Here is a 21,105-nt window from a genome sequence, read left to right as displayed (position 1 = left end):
GCTTGTCATTTTTGTTTATACAAGTCATAAGTGAAATTGCTTTCTCCCCATTAGATTCATCCTTCATTACAACATAGACTACTTCATCATCATGTTCATCAGATTCATCTTCTTCAACAATGTAGCGCATTTTTCCTTTGTCTTTATAATCTCTGTTGTCATTTTCTCTTATGTTTCTGTACCTGTTTCCTTCCCTAAAAATTTTCTTTTGTGTACATCTTACAACAATATGACCAACTTCATTGCAATTAAAACAAATGATAGGTAAGTTACCTTTGAATTTTCCTTTACCTCTTTGAAATCTTCATGCCAATAGTGCTTCCAATTGTTCAACATCTTCTTCATTTGTATCACTATCACTGGATCGATGCTTTATCTTTGTTTTCTTCTTCTACTTCTTCTCATCAGAATCTTTCAACAACAATTTTTCCTTAAAAGAAGATTCAAGACTTTTTGGTTTGTAATTGTCAAAGTTTGATAACTCAAAAGCAGTGAGTCTTCCTACTAGACCTTCAAGAGTTAGATTGTTTCCTAGAATGTGTCTTAATTCTTGTATAGTAGATACTCTAACGACATAGATAGGTAGTAATGTTCTCAAAACTTTACTTAACATAGTACCATCATCTATGTGACTAGTGGCACCTTTTATTGCATTAACAACCTCTTTTATTCTAACAACATATTGAGCAATGTTCTCACCTTGTTCCATTCTTGTGTCCTCAAATTTACCTATAAGACTTTTTGACTTTTCTCTTTGAACATTTTTTTCTCCTCCATAGATGGCTTGCAGGGCATCCCAAACCTTCTTTATAGTGTCACATCCCTTGATGTTATCGAATCCTATATAGCTGAGGTCAGAGGCAATCTCCAACATTGCTTGATTATGTTGTTACTTCTTCTTCATATCTTTTGTAGTAAGAGCTCCAATGGGATCAACATGTTCTACTGAAATAGTGGATTGTGCATAATCTCATATTCCTCCAAGATGTAGTTTCATTAGACTTTTCCATGTAGAGAAGTTGTCTCTGTTAAGCTTGGGTACTTCTCTCTTGGACATCTTGATCTTTGTGCTTCTAGTAACTTCAAACTAGTTTAGTTAGCAAACAAATCTCAGATACCAATTGTTAGAATCTTTAATATAACTAAGAGGGGGGTGGATTAGCTATTCAAGGTCCAGATGTACCAATTTTAAAAAATTCACTTAGCTTAGTGAACCCATTAAACATTCATATCTATATGTGTATCCAACCTTATTACCAATACTTGAAAGTTACTATTAAATCAACATGAAACAATAAAATATGAAATGTAAAAACTCATCCACACACTTGACATAGTGATTTAACATGGAAACCCAATTTGAGAAAAACCACCAATAACATGCTACTCACTTTTTAGTTTTTTGAAGTGATGCCCTATGAAAGGCCACCCCTATTAAAGGTTACAATACACAGTGTTAAATGTGATCTGATTAAGGGATTTCAATCACGTTGTCAAAAGTGAGTCTGGTTAAAGGACTTTAGGCCATTTACTTTGAATGCCAATATGTTAAAGGATTTTCTAATGACTGTTAAGTCAACCTTAGTCCAAAGGATTTTACCCTAGTTGATACAATTGTTAGAATGTACAGTAGAGTATTTGATCTAATAAAGCTTATAACTTATCTTGCAGATTTCAAATCTCAATTTTTCTTGGTTTTCAGTCTCTGCATCTTTGATAGCTTGTTCACCCTTCAAAATTTTGTCTTCTTAAGCCTTCTTGCCTATTTTACCAATGTAGTCACTAATGTGGTCACTTGACAAAGTAGAGTCTCTATTCTCTGTTCTTCCTAGGTCTTTCCTAACCTTCTCTATGTCTTCTCCTTGACACCAAACTCTTCCCCCACTCTTTTTCTTGATGACCAGACATTCCTTAAATAGGAAATTAGAATACTTTGTCATTTTTCATCATCCAATTAGGGTTTAGATGGATTAGGTAGCATACAATGTATCTACCCCATATCTTGTCTCTTCTAGAAACTTCTCCTAGAATCCATTTTAAATTTGCCTCAAAAATAGTTTATATAAGATTCTATACCACTAGCTCATCAGTCTTATCTTCCATCTAGTTCATAGACTTCAAGTAAACAAATTTGTCAACTTATATTTTGTGAATCTTCAATCTTTTCAATAATGCAGTAGCTTGACATTATTGATGTTTTGATACTTGGCACATACTACATTGCTCGACATATATTGTGTTTTCACTCAGTATCAACTATGATTTATGAATGTTTTGCACCTATTACATTTTACTTGGCACATACTAGGATTTTCTTTTACTTGGCACTAACTTATTTTCTTGATCGACATGACTTATCTTTTCTCAGCACCTACTACCAACTTGGTCAAGCTTTGCAAACAATCTTAGTGTTTCTTATTCTTCTAAAGTATCTGATTATGGCCAACCTTTGTAACTTCAAGTATATTATCAATAAATCATTTCACCATTGTCTTAACTAATCCTTGAACTTCATTTCATTTCCATAACTCAACCTTTCCTCTAGGTACTATTGTTACATCTTATTGATTAAATCCTCTTCACCAATCAACTTAATAATAGTCTTTGGATCTTATGAGCAATTGTCTCACCAAAAAATAGTAGGTTTGAAATCAATGGAAAAATAATGATTGAAACACATTACTTCATAAATCTCCCTCTCTCAACAATATCTTTTAGCAATGATCTTTTCAATCAGATTTCAATAGTTTTGTGGTGGGAACTAGAGCCCTAATTTCTAGCATTTTTTAGCAGCTAAAAAGTATCTTTAAAAAATAGGAAAATCTATCATTTCTTTTTGCAAATAATTATTAAAAATTGTAATCCTAAACTTTATCCATTTCTACACATTTCATTAGTTTACTTTATTTTCAAATTCTAAATAATAGTACATGATTTATGTCATTGAAGTTACACAGTTATACTTTTGTTAGCCTTTTCCTTTGTAAAAAGGTGACATAGGCTTTTACTTTTACCCATGTATCTTAAAATTATACCAATTCTTATACTAAAAATATATATTTTATACACCTTCCATAATATACCAAAAAAGTCAAAAAATGTCTAATGTTTAGTTGAAAAAGTCTTCCAACAAGTCCAATATGGTACTTTCTATAACTATACTATGATAGACTTCATAATATTTGTACAATAGTCATCAAGTATCATTGAGTAATATACACAGTACCAATACCATACTTGTATAGTATCATATGATAATCTTAAGGATATGATAATCTACAAAGAAGTATGATCCAAGGACAACATTGTATATAACTATAAAATAGTCACCTAGAAATACTTGGAAGGCCAATCAACAAATTCAAAAAGAAAAGTGGGTTAGAATTGCTACACTAGGGAGTACCAGAACAACCAAAGTTGAGTAGTGATCAATCAAAAGCATAAAAGATATCAAATAACCCTAAGATACTAGAATAGTGAAATAATAACATATGTCCATCTAAATCATAGCATCATATGTAAAACATGATAAAATGAAACCTCATAGTGAAAAGGAATGAGGAAACACAAGATAATATCTCCAAAAAAAGGTTAATAACCTTAGTGGCATCATGAGACTTCAATGGTCTTAACCATACCCCTATGCATAAACTCTCATTCGGCCAACTAGATAATTTTAGTTGTCTAATGATTTCCTTCTTACCAATAAACTATCTAATAACATCACATGAAACAAGAAATATCTAACATGTTAATATAAAAATAGCACCTCTAATCCAAAGTAGTGGTAAGAAAGATAAACTACACAATAGGATAAAACATTATGGTAAAGGAATACATTGAGTAACATACTAAACATTCTAATTTAAAAATGATATCAAATGCATCCAATATAAAGCATAAGTTGCAAGGAAACACACTTTGTATACACTGAAGTACCAAGTGAACATCCAACACCAGCCACAAACTAGAAATATACTATCTTTGTACATTGATCCCTATGATTGGTATAGGTATCTATGCCACCCAACCATGTGGTACCTATAGGCCCACTCTCACCATGCTACTAGAGATAGCGATAAAACCAAAATAAAAAAGAATCATCATCCAAAGCTAAAACTCATGCCAAGCATAAAAAATGATTGAAATAAAAATCATGCAACAATGCAATAGAATAGGTCATGATCAAACTCTCTATGGGATAACTACGTATGGACTTTGGTACCTAGGGTAAGGTAAAGCCCTAAGGTTAATTTTTATTTGTAGATGGTCTAACCAACCATTAGGGTAATAATGATGGGTGATAAAGTCTGAAGGTGTTCTTAGGTGGTTAGATTTGATAGGTTTTGGATTAGGAGTCTAATTTTGTCAATTAGGTCCTAAGGAGGGGGGGAAACACAAAAGATGATCTAAGTGCAAAAATGAAGTAAAATGCCATAAAAGGCAGAAATAAGTGTTTAAATATGGTCCTTAGATGTTCTAAGGTCATCCTAGAAGGTTTGGTAACATTTTATCCAAGTTTGATAAGTCTAGGAGCAAAATTGCAAAAGTTGTCAAAAACTTGCATTGACAACTTTGCAATTTTTGCAAAATTGCTTGATAAACATTAGGCAATTTTTTAAAACAAATCAATGAAGTAGTTATGATTTGAACTATAGGCTAGCATGGAGCATGAAGTCTATATAAGACATTTCCAACTCATTTCCAAGGGTTGGACAGTTGGGTGTACAAACAACACCTCTAGCAAGACAATTTTGTGCATTTGAAGCATAGTTTTGGAGTTTGATTGGAGTTTTTGAATTGAATAAGAAACTATTTTGATTGAATAGTATCTTTTGTTTATTCATTGAATTTTTTTGTAGGTTTTTTTTTCAAATAATGATTTGATAGGGTTTAGAAAATTATTTGTTTCCAATAATCTTGTTGTCCAAGTTTTTTTGTTGCAAGTATGAAATGGGCTATGGTTTGCATGTCCTTGGTCTAAACACGATGGCTCTTGGGGACCAAATAATAGCCTTTTTACATAGTGTAAATAGTTTCATTGGAGATTGTGGAGGGTCAATTTATATTTTTACAAATGAGCCCTAGGCAAGAAGACAAGCTTGGCATGGTGCAAGGAAATGCTTGTAAAGAGGTTTTGTCATTAACATATGATTGTCATAGGTCAATATTGAGTTGGAAATATAGGAGAAATTTATGAAGGGATAAAAACTCAAAGGTGGAGGTTGGGTAATGAATTTTCTACCTGTGGAGGAGAAAACACAAACATTGCCTCTAAAACACTTAAGAAGAGGGTTTTCTAAATTTGTACTATATGGATAATAATGAAGCCCAAGACCTGCCAAATATTCAAGGTTGGGACATTGGAAACAAAATTCTAGTATAAAAAAAGGTGCCTTATTTAGGGTTTTTGTGAGTTATATCACTTTCCTTGTTTATAGGAGGGTTAATAGGGGCTCTTAGGGCTACAAGCGCTAACTAGGCATTTGGTGATTTGAGTGTGGGAAACTTGAAAGAATGGTGTAGAATGATGGAAAAAGAGTTGAGAACCTTATTAGGAAGTTAAACCTTGTTTTTGAGTCATTCGGTGCATTTGGGGAAGTTTTGGCAATCTAGGCCAAAGAAGCCATAATGGGTGAATTGGGAGAATGGCATTGAAACTTGAAATTGTTGGGAGCATTTATTGGAGAAAGGGGATTGTAGAAGGAGTCTCTAGGTTAGTGTTAGGAGAGAAGACCCTATATTGGGATAGGAGTAGCCTAGGAAGAGATATAAATCTCTTAGCTGAAGAATCTCCCCAATAGACTAGTGGAATTTCATTACTTTTCATCGGACAACATAAGTACTTATAGCCCTAAATCAACTCCCTTGGGAGGCCATGTATCATGCCTTTGATAAACTCCCTTAGAAGGTGTGACAAAGACCTTCGAACAACTCCCTTAGGAGGATAGGTGTTTGATAATCTTGTCTTCCATTATGTTTATTTACCCATTAGTTAATTTGGTTTTCACTTATTAGAACATCTTTACAGTAGTACATTTTTGAAAATATGTGATTATGCAACTAGAAATTCTAGTCACACCACTAAATTTTTTAGTCACATAACTAAAAATGGTCAAATTTCACTAAATTTCTTTGCAATTTCTAGGCACAAGTGACTAAATAAGTGACTAATTCAGTCACCAAGTAAAATCGCAAGATCAACCAAATAGAAATGACTAAATACACTACCAAATAAGTGACTAAATAAGTGACATGATAACTACTAATAATTAGTCATTTGTACTTTCTCTCTTCATTTTTTCTAAGATTTTTGTACTAATGGATTAGGTTTATTTTATTTTCCATAACTCATTCATAACCCTTGGACCTTCTCTTCCTCATAATAATTGTAGCTTCACTTTACATCTTTCCAAATACTGGACACTTTGTTAAATGGTCCAAGAGATCTTATTCATCATTTTAGACTCCTCAATCAATATTGTAAACTGATTGAGTTTTTCTTTAAGAGGTATATCAATAAATGGATGGATTGATAATTTTATGTTTAATTTAAATCTCTTCTATTTCTATTACTCATTTTGATTCTCAATTATTTAATCCAATATTCATAATAAAAAGAATTATAAATGTATACTAATAGTTAGAACTATATTTCTTAAATATATATAAATATTATTTTTTCAAAAGATATATTTAATAACATAATTTATTAAATGTCATACTAATCATTCATACCTATTTAACATCACATTACATGCCTAGATGCAATTGCTAATTTACATATCTTAACAACTATGCCATTTTACCTCTATAAAAACACTTACCTAAACTCTAAATTAAATCTTAAGACATCCTATAAATATGTATAAGAGTTTGGACCATGATTTTTTTTTTCTTGCTATTTTGAGTCTAATTCCAACAAATTGTTTTTAAAAATATTTTACCTCGAAAGGTCTTTGAATATTTTATTGGCAACAAAAAGAAAAAACCTCATGTTAATAGTTTGACATAAAATACCAAATATAAAAAATATATCCATTCGTATTAAAATTAAAAAATCATAAACCTCTTCATATTCATTTGGTAGGTAGAAAAAAGCCTTTCTTTTCTCATCAGGTGAAAGAAAAATATGAGTTTCAGACGGATGACGAATGAGTATATGGAAGAAAACATGTCATTTTTTATGATTTGATGATCACCCATACCCTAGAATGACCCTCACTTATAGTTTAGTCGCTTCCCAAGAGAGAGAAATTGCCTAGCAAAGATTATTGCATTCAAAGAATGATATTGTGGGGACTCACACTTTTAACAATAAGCCCACATATTTGATGATGGCGTAGCTGCAACTTCTTCTTGAGGATACAAAGAATGATGTCAAGCAATATAAAGAGGAATGCATCAAGTTTGTAGGATTTTGCCATGATATTGGAAAGGTCAAGTTTCCTTTTACTCCTCTATTGGTTTTAGTTCTAGAGGGCTTGACCATATTATGGATGGGAAGGGGTTGGGTTTTTGTATTGATAAAAATTAGGGATCTACACCTATCATTTGGCACAATAGTTGATTTTCCCTGCCACATGATCAATTATATTGGATGTAGGGTTTTGTCCACTTAAACATGGGTAGCTTACTAATGTGATTGGTTCGTAGTATTAATTTTGATACATTATTTGGGGGGAGGCTATCTAGATCTGGTTTGGATTGTGATTTAATGAGTCAAAGTTGAACTAATCAGGTTGTTTCTTGTGGGGATAGCGTTATACATTTATAGAGTTATATCCTCCAGCTTACTATATCTTGCACAATATTTTGCAAAGTTAGCAACAAAAAGATAATTAGGATGGTTGTATCTATAGAAAACATATGCAACATGTTGCAGCTTGCAAATACTCAATTGATCTAGGATTACAATGAACAAAAACTCACATGAACAAAGAGCTACTAATTTGTGTGTGGAAAAAAATATAAAGAATCAAAATGCTAAAAAGTTCCTTAAATTTTGGCTTGACATTTCAATTTTTATGTATTGAACCAAGAAACACAAGATAATAGAAATGATACCTTTTAATTTCTACTTAGAAACATTCCTATCATACATCATCAATGGTACTTAATTGAAGTGCTCTCAAAATTGATAGCTTCAAATCTCATTGAAGGGTCAGATAATGAAGTTATGATGGAAGAGGATGAACATTGTTCCCAACCCTAGTCTGAAGAATGAAATTCTGTTTCCATGTTTCCACTAAATGAAATTTCAAATGGGATGTATATCAAATCTCAACTATAGAAAATATTGGGACTATGAATAGTTCCTCTACATAAATCTTCATTTCATCTTCTTCATGTACACATTTTTCTCTCAAAAATAATTTTCATAATAATGGAGGGAATGTATATCAGATCCTTGTTGTTTCCTTCCATTATTTTGATCTTAACAATCTAAAACACTAGTATTTTTATGAAGGACTGCACCTTAAGTTTGGACCCAAATATCCTGTAAAACAAGAAATCAACCTCAAGTTATTAGTGACCTCTAATGAGAGGGGACCTCCAAAGAGGGTTAGCTCCCTTGAAGACCTTCTATAAATTATTGAACTTGATGGAAAAAAGGGATAGAGAGATAGCTTGAAACTAAAACTTACTACTACTATAAGGTGATACACCAAGATCTAAAAGTGAAATTGGTAATTTAACTCATAGTACAATTTAGCAAAGCTTAGTCGTTTCACAAATCAATCAACCAACATGAAGTGCATAAATTTTTCATGTGAAGCTGTTGTAGTCTACTAATTGTATTAAGGAAACATTATTTTACAACTTTGAAATATTGATAAATAGTTAAACACAACAAATGACCTACACTAAGTATACAGTTGATTTCTCAACATTTCTTATAATGAAGAATTGGGTAAATATTTTGAATCCATATCATGACAGCTTAGCTAAGAATCATACAAACACAATAAGGAACAAGAGGATCTAGAATGAACAATTGTTTTTTTATTAATCATAAAGGAATTCTAATTACAATATAGGTTACAAATGATTGAAAATTAGAAAAATAGAGTTGCAAGACAATATTTTTTTCTATGTGCACCAGAAAGAAAGTGAGAACTAACTAAAAATGAGACCTAGAGCTACTTTTTGTTCAGAAAAAGATTCTAATTTGAAACCTCAATTGACTAGATTTGATGTCTCAATTATCTCTCTTGATTGATGATGACTAGATGCATGTGACTAAATGTATTTATTTGCTAGCTCCTAATTGACTATAATATTCAACATCAAATTAGGAAATGTATGTCTCCCCTTTGAGATCAGACACTAGGCATTTGCAATGCATACTTCTATTGTGAAATTCAAAATTATATTGTTGATGCATCATTAAAATTTGGAAAATTGCCTCTTGTACTGCTCTCTTGTCATGAAAATTAGGTTTCATTGATGATCTTGCATTTTTAAATTTAACATTAACTCCCATAGGTCAATTGTGCTTCTCAATTAGAGAAACCAATCTTGAATTATTTTGTTGAAATCAAGGTGTTGCCTTCTTATTTCAGCAATCTCTCACTTGCATGACTATTATGATACTTGTTTTAAACTTCACACTCCTAGATTTTGGGTGATATAACTCATACTACTATACTACATTTTCTATCTACTCCATAGTGAACTTATTGTGACTACTCCTTTGCCTCTGATTCTCAACAATAACCATTTGATGGGATGGGTTTGTGTTATAGTTACTCTTCATAACACTCTACTTTTTTCCTCTCTAGTGATGATATTTTGAGGCTATAAAACTTTTGACCCTTTTAGAGTTTGGATGTCTAGTTCTTTGCCAATTTTTCCTTTTATGAGTGATTGTCAACTGTCATCTTGAAACCTGATGTCAAGGCCTTATGTTCAATGCCCTTGATATCACATTGATTCTTTTTTATTTGCTCCTAGATGATCTTCCACTAGTTGAAATTACTACCATCCTTTTAGATTGAGTTCTTTATAAGGACTACTCTAAGTCAACAATATCTTGGATGATGAGATCTCACTGTGATATGGTTTATTTGATAAAACATGAGGCTTTCATTGACTTCTCACTACACTTTGAATTCATCATTTAACTCATAAGACTCGAGACCTTCATTGGACTAAGGCCATTTTATGCAGATCCATTTTTCTTTAACATCATTATCCTCATATTCATCCTAGTGAGTTTGATAATGAACATAAATCATTGATATATTTGTGCCTTTTGAAAATGACAAATACAAATGATAATTGTGATATATTTTTTCCCAGCAAGAGAAATTGTGATATTTCAAATTTCTTAAAATGGTCATGGATGACTATCCCACTAGATAAAGAGGGTATGATCACTTATTCCTTAGACATTATTAAGTGCTACTATTCTTCCATTGTCTTAGCTCAAATCTAATTTGTGTCTACCTTTAAGGTCTATGTTGGTTCACTGTCTATTCTATATATTGAGATTTTTATGATTACATTCTTTTAGATCCCTTAATTATTACTGATCTCTATCCACTACATCTCATAGAGCAGTTATATATTTGGCAAGACAATTGCTAGATCCTCAAGAACAACATTATCTTTGTTGACTCTAAAAGCAATAGCAACATTCTCTATAATAGTGAATGAATCCCTTAGAAATAGTGAATATTCTCTAAGAAGAAGTAGCTAATCTTATACAAGAATCATTGGTTTGAAGAGAAGTCATTACCACTTTCAAAGCACTAATCTAAATTTGGTAAAATGAACACTAGTCTGATAAACATTGATCCTCTTGAAAGTAGTGAAATAACCCTCAAGAGCAGTGCATAGTTTTTGTCAAAAACAATGATAGTTCTTTGAGGAAATATAAAATTGCATCATTGAAGAATAATCATTAATCATTGAAGAATGGTTATAATACATTCTTAAGGAGTGATCAAATTTATTTAAAGACAATACTACATCTATAGGAGCCTATATAAAATAATCACCAACCCTTCAAAAATAACACTAAACTCTAAATAATAGTCATGCACTTTTAAGAATAACATTCAAATTCTAAAGAATAACCATTATAATTTTAAGAATAGTAGCTATATCTTGAATAAAATTCACTATATATTAAATAAAAATCATATTTCTTCAAGCATAGTGACTATACTTCTCTGAAAAGTTGAAAACAATCATAGAAAAGCATGACAGTCAATCATCCTTGTAGAATAGTGTTGAACTCAGAAGAATAGTCACAAAACCCTTCAAAACCACACCAAACTATTGGAGTACAGTCAAAAAATTTAAAGAGAAATAAGAGCTCAATATCAAACTTTGAGGAACAACAAGAAATCTCTGAAGAATAGTGCCCATTCTTTGAAGAGTGACTATACTTTTAAGAATAGTCATAATGCTTTTAAAAAATAGTGAATATCCCTCTTGAAGATAGTCATAAACCATGAAGAATAATGAACAATCTTTAAAAAAATGACAAACCTTGAAAAGTTAAAAATCCTCTTTGAAATAGTCGAAGAACATTTGGAAAAATGGTCAAAATAGTGAGGAATGATCATGCAAAAAGAACAATCATGTAACTTTCAAAAATAATTGGAGAACAACAATAATACTTGGAATAAAAACATAAATATTCATCTTCTAGTGATGAATTCACCCATCAAGAATAATTATTACAAGATTAAAGATTGCACATGTTTCTTGAAAACCTAGAATTCAAAATCCTACTTCTTACTGCCCACTATTGCACCTAATTTTCTATTCATTAAATAAAACCTTGAGTACCTTCCAATTAACACTATTGCCTACAAAATTATCTTATTGAGTTATAGAAACTTGGAGTTCATAATATTAGCGCTAACACAAGTTTTTTTTTATTTAGGTTGAATCTCATATGAAGGAAGTAGGAGCAACAACTACATGAAAGGTCAAAGATGAAATCATCCCTATTGATACTAAGGTAACAAAGATTAATGTTTTCTATAAGTCGTGCAGTCTCATGGTTGAAAAGGTTTTCATATAAAAATGTTGACATGATCCATGTTGTGGGTCCTTGTTTTTATGCATAAGCTTCTTGATCCTAAAACTAGAGATGAAAAGCCTATGACAATTTTAGTAGATGATGGTTTTCATCCCAATAGATCATTGTATAATCTAGAAAAACTTAGACTGGTATTCAAGAAGGATGGTAGCACCACTACTGGTATTTTATTTCCTTTTGTATAGTTTGTTAAGATTAGGTTTTTCAACCCTTATTCATATTGAAAAGTTAGATGTTGTAATGGATTATAGGCTTTTTATCTTTGCTAGGATTTTAGATTTTCTCTGGGTACTATGGAATTATTGACATCTTATCTACTTCATTTTAATAAAACTCTTGATGTAACCCATTTAGGAAACTCAAGACATCCCAGTTATGGAGCTAGCAATGTACTGCTCCTAAAGAGAACATTACCCATGCAAAAGGGTTTACATATTTTGGATGTTTTCATGTTCGAAATGGTAGTTTGATTTTGAATTAGTACCATTATGGTTGAAATTATTTCCATTTTACTTTGTCCTAAACTAAATGTTGATTTCATTTTACTTCACCTATTTTAATTGTCAATTTCAGTTTTCTTTGATTTTACCCATAACAGTTGTTCACTTGTTCCTTAACTAATTGCTTTGTAACATATGTTTTCTAGGAGTTTTTTCACTCTTGAAGTAGACCCAACTATTATGAGAATTGGTCTAGCTTTTGCAATTCTACCAGCAACAAAGGTTGTTGGTTTAGAGCTAGGTGATATTGATCTCTTTGAAATAAATGAGGTAAAATATGGCAATTGGAACTTAAATATTTAATCATTCAATTAATATTGAAGCATACCCTTTGATGACTATTACATGCTTTTCTATGTATGCACAAATTTTTGGCCAGGATTTTGCCTCTCAATACACATATCATTGCCAAAAATTGGAACTAGACCCTGAAAAGGTGAATGTCAATGGAGAAGCTCTTTCTATTGGTCATCCCATTGGAGCCATAGGTAATAGAATAATAGTTCTCAATTTTTTTTTGAAATCAGGCTAGGTTTTATTCAAATGGGATATGTTTGAGAAACACTTAAATTGTGAGGATAAAAGTTTTTCAAATCAATTCTAAAATTTTATCTTGGTTGTGTTATCCTTGTATGCAATGACATTACTAGGGAGTCGATGAGTCCTATGGTGATAATAATAGTAGTTCATATAGTCTACCATGAAATAGAAATCTTCACAAATCCACTTGTTTTGGCTAATTAGAATACATTTTCATGTTTGGAGTCTCTTATAAACATTTACTATTGATCATGGCCTTAGGTTTGTTGCTATTCTTGGTGTTTGGGAGTGTGTCCTAACTAGAAGGTATAATTTGAAACTTCTTGATGATGTTTAGATTTTATCTATTGATCAAGCTTGTTTCAATTGATAATTTGTGGAGTGTGTCATCTCTATCTTCATTTATGTCTAATCAATAATCAAAGTTTTGATATTAAGCATCATAGATGTAGTTCTAGAGGTTTTTTCATATTTGTTTCTAATTTTAACTAAGCTTTAGTTCTCTAAACTTGAATTCTAGACCATATCATCTTTTGCAAGGTTTGCATGCATTATGATCATCCAAATGTCTTTAATAAGATTTTCCATATTACAAGAGGACGTATAAGCAAGGCATATCATATTATTAATATAAGTAAAGATATATATGCAAGTATTTTTACAATTCCTTAAAATTATATCCACTATCTAGGGATGCTCCTTTTGCAACAATAAAATTAAATGCATAGATCATGCTCTAATTTTTTTTTTGAATTTTTTTGGGTAAATATTTATTGTGGTAATAGTTTCTCATAGTTTGTACAAGTTTTAGATTTCAATCAAGTGGCATATTGATTATGGAGGACTTAAAATTCAGCCATGAGACATCACTAAGAAGCTCACCCTTTATCTACTTGGCATCCTTGCTTAGCATTGTTGGTGTTTATACATGAGCCACATTGAGAAAACTTCTAGCTATAGCCATAGATGATACCTTCGTGACACAAAGATTTGGGGTAGGTCATTCTAGCTATGAATATGTAGTTAATAGGGGTACCCATCAGGATTAAACCCTCATCTTTTGTATTAAAATTAGAACTAAAATGTTTGCAATTAAGGATTAAATATTTTCTTGTAGAATATGAATAATCAAAATGTTTTACATACTATTCAAAGGTTGTTAATTATGTGGAAAAAACTTCCATATTCTATAAATGATCATTGGACTATCTATCGATTTATGTCATCTTTTTTATGTAATTTCTATATGTATATGCCCTATGCGAAATTGCATGAATGTTAGATAATAGCTTTCCATAATGCTTACTCAATGTTTATGCTATTTACCTTGGGAATCTATATCATTATTTTAACTATTTTATTGTGTGATGTTCTGTGAGATATAAAAGAAAAACCCCAAACAAAAAATTGGTCATTTTTTATATGTTTTTGGCTTAAGAGCTTGAAAATATCTATTGAATGGACATGTATCCTTCTCTATCTAGTCTAATAGATCTGTCTACACTAGAACCATCTTTATAGTCTTCTATCAAGAATATAGTATCTAGTATGACTATATAATCATTTAGAATAGCTATTAATACTGATATATCAGCCTTTTTCATTACATTTAATTCTTACATCTTTCTTTGTCACTACATCTAATAAATGTTATCTCTGCTTTTTTTGACTATTCAAATATCACTGATACTATTTGCGATCATTATTTCATGAAAAAATTGAATGTTATATTCAAATTAATTATTCTTTCCTTTTTGTTGTTGTGGTATATGTCATTCATCATTATCACTACAAAGATTTATCATAAATTCTTCCTTATTGTATATTGTAATCTTCACTTGTTTCAGAATTGCAAGTTGAGAGAAATCAACCTAGAGCACTTGGTATCTCTTAACTTTACATTCATCACCATTTCTTTATCTATGTTTAATACTCTAATTCACCAAATTTCCTTTGCAAATTAAATTTTGACATTGAGAACCTATCTTATAATTCCAAGTTCAATTACTTATCATATTGTAGTTTGTTTTACTCATAGTAATATAGAGACACATTCCCCCTCTTTTTTCCCCATTTCCTAGAGACTTCGACACACTAGCAAATTGGGGACTTTTTTCCCCCATTCCCAATAGTGCCACCAAATTTTACCACCTCCGCCAAGGATGGGGGATATCTTGATGTTGACTATTTTTTGTTTTGACTATTTATGTTCAGTGTTTGATGTTTCAATTCAATGCAATGTTCAATTATTTACTCTTTTATATAATTAAATCTTATATTACAATACATCTTTTCATAACTAGCATTTTAACCACCATATGTACAATATAACTATACATAAACCCCTCTCGATCCCCCTCCTGATTGTCCTCAAATTTAGGTCCCTTTGTCCCCCTGTCCAAAATATTGTCCTTCTATTTTATCATCCCCCAAGGTGGTGTAACTATGGTTTTCCTAAATATCATATCAAATTTGGTTAATAGGAAAAGTATGTTCATTATTAGATGCACACACGCACATCTTTATCATCCCTAAAGATATTTTATCCTATGGGGAGAAATGCTATGTCATTGCTGAAAATTTTGTGGCACTACATCCAATAAGAAACAATGGAGGATTTTGTTTCTATGAATCCAAGCTTCCACGTGTTCCTACTTGTATATTATGGTCCTCACCAAAATTATTAAGTGTCAACAACCAAGGGCAAATTGTTCAATTAAGCAATATCGATCATTAGGCTTTGTAGTTGATTCTTTTGGTGGTTATTTAGTACAAAAATTATATCAATTATAGCATGAGTTATGTGCCCATCAACACTCTAATGAATAGTTCCCCTTTGTACCGAAATAATTCTACTTTGAGTGCTAAATTTATGTGTGCAAGTCATGATGGAAGCCTAGAGATGGATTACTTTTATTTGATTTGACCAAATATATTTTGAATTTTTAAAAATACTTGACACTCTATATGATCCCCAACAAACAACTCTAGAATACTTATCAAACCTTCGCAATGTAACATGATTTATCTTCCATGGCTCAAGTTATCAAAAAACATATACTCTATTTAAAATAATTTTTTTATTATGGAAAAAAATCTTTACTTCATTATTTCTTAATCTTTCAAAGTGTCTTCTTTGCCATACTATTCTTATATAGGTTGTTGCATAAATTTGTTGATAAAAATTAAGTCTTTTAATGCCAATATGGGATACTATTTGATATATACTCTTTTTTATGGTGTGATTGGTCTTTAATTTGAATATGAATGTGAATCATCTATTGGTATTTGTAGATGTTGTTAATGCCCATCTTTGCAATCTTTCTCACTCTTGGAAGTCATTCCTCTTTGTATGTTTTACCTTACTCATTCAAACCATAATTCACACAACAGGGGTGTCATCATATGTTTCTCTTAGACTACATGAGCTCTTTATAAATAAAGCTTTAGGTGCATGAAGTATGTATCTATACATGATAATGTATACATCGAGTTCGATATATGAATATTTTATCTAGGTATTTACTAGCCATTTGTATTCGAAGACTTTCTTGGTAGTCTTGTTCAGTGGCTCCAATATAGTCAACTTCTAATTCTACCATATACTATTTAAGGAGGATACCCTATGAATGTAAATTTTTAGAATGATCCATTATATAAATTTTTATTGGTCCTTCATACACTAGTATTTAAACATGTGTATTTCATTGTACTCCTTTACATACATAAAATGTAACTTATGTTATTGTAGAATTTCCTTCTATTAAAGCTTATGTAGTCTCCTCATTCAATGAGGGTTCGTCCTCCCTTATTCTCTATACTATGTACACATATGGTGATATTCAAATGATAGGTTACAAAATTATACTAATATTTTTATGGGAATACCTTTCAATCCATGTCTAGATTCTACCCTACTAGAAGAATGGAATCAGTTCCCACATCTATATATTTAGAAGACTAACTAGTTGCATCCTTTAAATATTAAGAGATGTGTGTTTTTATTATTATCTTCATGTACTTGAGTGTCATATGAAATCTTCTTATATATTCTCTTCTCTAATCATCTTTTATTATGATTACAACTTATACCACTTTTACAATCCCTTGAATCTCATATTCTCCTGAGTCTATTCACCATCTCTAGCGAGAATATATTATATCTAATAATCATGAGAATGTAGAGACAGATACTTGGCATTGATTTATAAAAATCTAACATAAATAGAGGCCCAAAAAGTGGGGCTCCATTACAACACAACATTTCAATGATGTTGGATAGGCTTTCACCTAGACAAAACCCATCAGATTCATCTCACACAACTGGAAACATCCATTAGCAAAGATTTCTCGGCTTAGATTTTGGATGAGAGGATGAAAGCAACATGGAGATCCATTGAAGCGCATTGATTTATAAAAATCCAACATAAATGGAGGCCTAAAAAGTGGGGCTCCATTACAACACAACATTTCAATGATGTTGAATAGGCTTTCACCTAGACAAAACCCATCAGATTCATCTCACACAATTGAAAACATCCATTAGCAAAGATTTCTCAGCTCAGATTTTGGATGAGAGGATGAAAGCAACATGGAGATCCATTGAAGCAATGAGAGTTTACAATCTTATCACCACTAGTACCATGTTAGGACTTGATGTTTAACAATTGTCATTCTTTTGGGTTGGCAAGTACATAACAGTCACTCCATTCTTCATGAATATCACTAGGAGAACTTTATATTCACCATAGTAGTGAGCTATATATTTGCCTACTTCCTTCCAGGATGAGATAATTCTTGTCTTCCAAGATTTGATGGTGTTTTACCAGTACTCACATAGTTGTAATTAGAACTATAATTGTAAGTGTTGATTTTATTTGATTTTATCTATAGTACATTAATTTTAAATGATTAGTCTTTTGTAGGTTAAAAAAGGATTTAAGCTTTGTACCCCTTCTCCACCTCTTCCATACAACTTATATTTTTATTTTAGCCATACACCCCACATAAATACTATGCATGAAATGCTCCATCATAGTTAAGGCACACCTTCTCTTGAGCACAAGATGGGTCAAGTGAAAGATAACAAATGTCAATAGCGAGATAAAAGATTAAAGCATCAACTTTGTAGCAAGGGAAAATAGTCAAATAGACCCTTAAGAAGTTGATCTGAGCGAAAAATGAGTTGGAAAGTATTTATGTGAATTTAGGAAATTGTTTGCCCCAAGATTACTCTAGTCAAGAAGTTCAATGATATTTTGATCAATCACCATAATTTTATTTTAGATTACAATATCAAGTTCACCTAGTTTTTCTTCATCCTTCTTTTTTTCTAGGAGGCCAAACAAAATCTTCTTTTCTACATATTTAGCAAAACATATTTAGAAAGAACTCTACCTTTGTAAATCAATGCCACATGTTGTGAATGAAAAGTTTCTTGATGAAAATAGTGAGTTGTATGTTGAAGTCATCAAAAAATATCAAAGTGGTAGCTAAAATAAGGTCAGAGCTAAGGTGCATTGTGTTCAATATAGTCAAGTCACATCATCTGGGCATATCGTCATATAAATTTGAAGATGAGATCTATAATGAGATTAGGAAGACCTTAACTAATGTTCTTACAAAAAATTGCATAAACTAAACCAAAAGTTGAGTGGATGGTACAAGAAATTTTAGATATAGTTTTCTTCAAGTACTCTCATTCTACTCAAGCAATAGTGCTCAGTAATGATGTAGAGGATCTTACCATGATAGATGGATGATTGATTACAATAAGTAATAGTAGTAGGAAATTTAGTGGAGACATTTTAGGAATGGATGCCAGCAATGTATGTGTAGTAAGATGAGATCCTAGAATAACATATGAATATTATGACTATCAGGTCACACGGAAGAAAATAAAAGTTCAACCTTGTTTTCCCTTTTTAGCAAAATCTATTATCAAAATCTCTCAAGGCTTTCTAGTGAGCTACAGAATAATGAAAATATTTCTAATAAATTATATTTTTGAAGCAATGCAATAAATATTTCAGTTGACAAATCTTGGAAATCTTGGATATCTTTTCTATAGTTATTTCCACACTATCATTTATAGACTATAGGATTACTAGTCTTTCTCACATATGTATGCAAAATATTTATGCATGTGTATTTTTTTTAGGCATAATGGGTATATATATGTCCTCCACAAGTGTCTATCTATGAATTACCAATAACTTCTTGTTCAAGACAAGAAAAATGGAATTGTTTTAATTTGTAACAATAATGAATATATGGAAAAAACTATCTACTTTATATTAATCTAAATAGGCTGGCTAGCATAGAGATTATCAAGCCACTAGGAAACAAAACTATGGTTGCTAGTATAGTACATTACAATAGTGTCTTCAAATACAACTCACATAATCTATATGGGCTCTTAGAGGCTATTATGACCAATAGGGCACTGAGATCAATAATAAACAAGAGTCCTTTCATATTGACACGTTCTACCTTTGTTGGACCTAGCGTCCATGTCACACATTGGACAAGGGACAATGTTGCAACTTGGGATGATCTTTGGTACTTTATACTAAAAATTATAAACTTTGTATTGTTTGGAATCCCCATGGTGGGTTCAGATATCTATGGCTTTTCACAAGACACAATAGAAGAACTCTACAATAGATGGATTCAACTTGGTGCATTTTATCCTTTCTTCTAGAGATCATTCTGTAATAGGTACAGTTCATTGAGAGCTCTACTTGTGGAAGTTAGTCATAGAATCTTCTTGGAAGGTATTAGGTTTTAGATACCATCTTCTTCAATAGATATACACATTATCTTTTGAAGCCCATACCAAAGGATCTCCAATTGTAAATCCTTTATTCTTTACATTCCCTACGATACTAAAACATTGGGGATCAGAAAAAAATATCTATTAGGAAAATAAATTCTTGTGTCCCCTATTTTAAAAGAAGGGGCAAGGAATTTGGATGTTTATTATCGAAAAGGTAGATGGTACAATATGTACAATGTTTCAAATTCAATAACATTAGAGAGTGGTGCATATGTAACACTTCAAGCTCCATTAGATACCATCAATGTCTGTGTATATGAGGGGACTATATTGCGCATGCAATAAATGTATATGACAACTACAAAAGTAAGAAAAAGCCCATTCAATTTGGTGGTTGCAATGGGTGGAAGCATATGGGGAGATATATTTGGACAATGAATATGCTTTGGAAATGAAGATGAAGAGTGTTAAGTCAAGATTTTTGAAGTTCCAAGTAAATCTTGATGAGGGAGTTCTTTGGCTTAAATTAGAAGTTCAAATGGGGAAGTTTGCAACTATGAAGGGATGGATTCTTAAGAAGATTACAATTTTGGAATTGGGATCTTTTAATCATTCCACCCATAGAGCTATTGTTTCTATTAGTACTAATAGGGATAGCAAAAGAAACACAATTATGGGAGCCCTTGCAGATGGAAATTTTTTTGTGATCTCAAATATTTCTCTTTCAATTGGGGATATATTTGAGATGATTATTACATGGAAGAAATAGTTGAGTGAAAGTATTAATCTTTTCCTTTGAATTTGATAATTGTGAATAAAGATAATTTTTAAAGAATTTTTTCTATGGAGGCTTGATCTTGTGGGGTAGTGTGTTTGGTAGATCTATTTGTCATGCAAAACCTAAAGAGACAAAAAATGTAATCAAAGTTGGAGTTCTCTTCATTTTAAATAGTAATCAAATATATCTTTTACATCATATACAATTAAATTTGGTCACATCCATCACCTCAAATGGTCACATTCGTCACCTCAAAATAGTATTTCTTTTATAATAGTTAGATGGTTTCTTATAACTAGGAAGAGACCCATGTAGAGAACCCCTATCTCTATGATTAAAAAAAAAATCATTACACAACATTTGTAAAAAAATGGAGGTAAGGTTTTTTAATCATTCCTTACTTGGTAGTAGATGTCTAAGAAAGAAAAACATTTTAAAACCATGAGCT

At 31.3% G+C, this 21,105-nt stretch overlaps 1 pseudogene; it reads left to right on the top strand.

The window, feature by feature from the left end:
- Window positions 1-20,648, top strand: part of LOC149560911 (alpha-glucosidase-like) — a 32,254-nt pseudogene extending 11,606 nt beyond the window's left edge.
- The last annotated feature ends 457 nt before the right edge of the window (window positions 20,649-21,105 follow it).

The sequence above is a fragment of the Cupressus sempervirens genome, chromosome 4 (assembly GCF_028749045.1).
Source record: "Cupressus sempervirens isolate cs-2001-9-10 chromosome 4, ASM2874904v1, whole genome shotgun sequence".
Classification (NCBI taxonomy): Eukaryota; Viridiplantae; Streptophyta; class Pinopsida; order Cupressales; family Cupressaceae; genus Cupressus; species Cupressus sempervirens.
The sequence above is the reverse complement of the archived record's forward strand: the minus strand, read 5'-3'. Positions and strand labels throughout refer to the sequence as shown.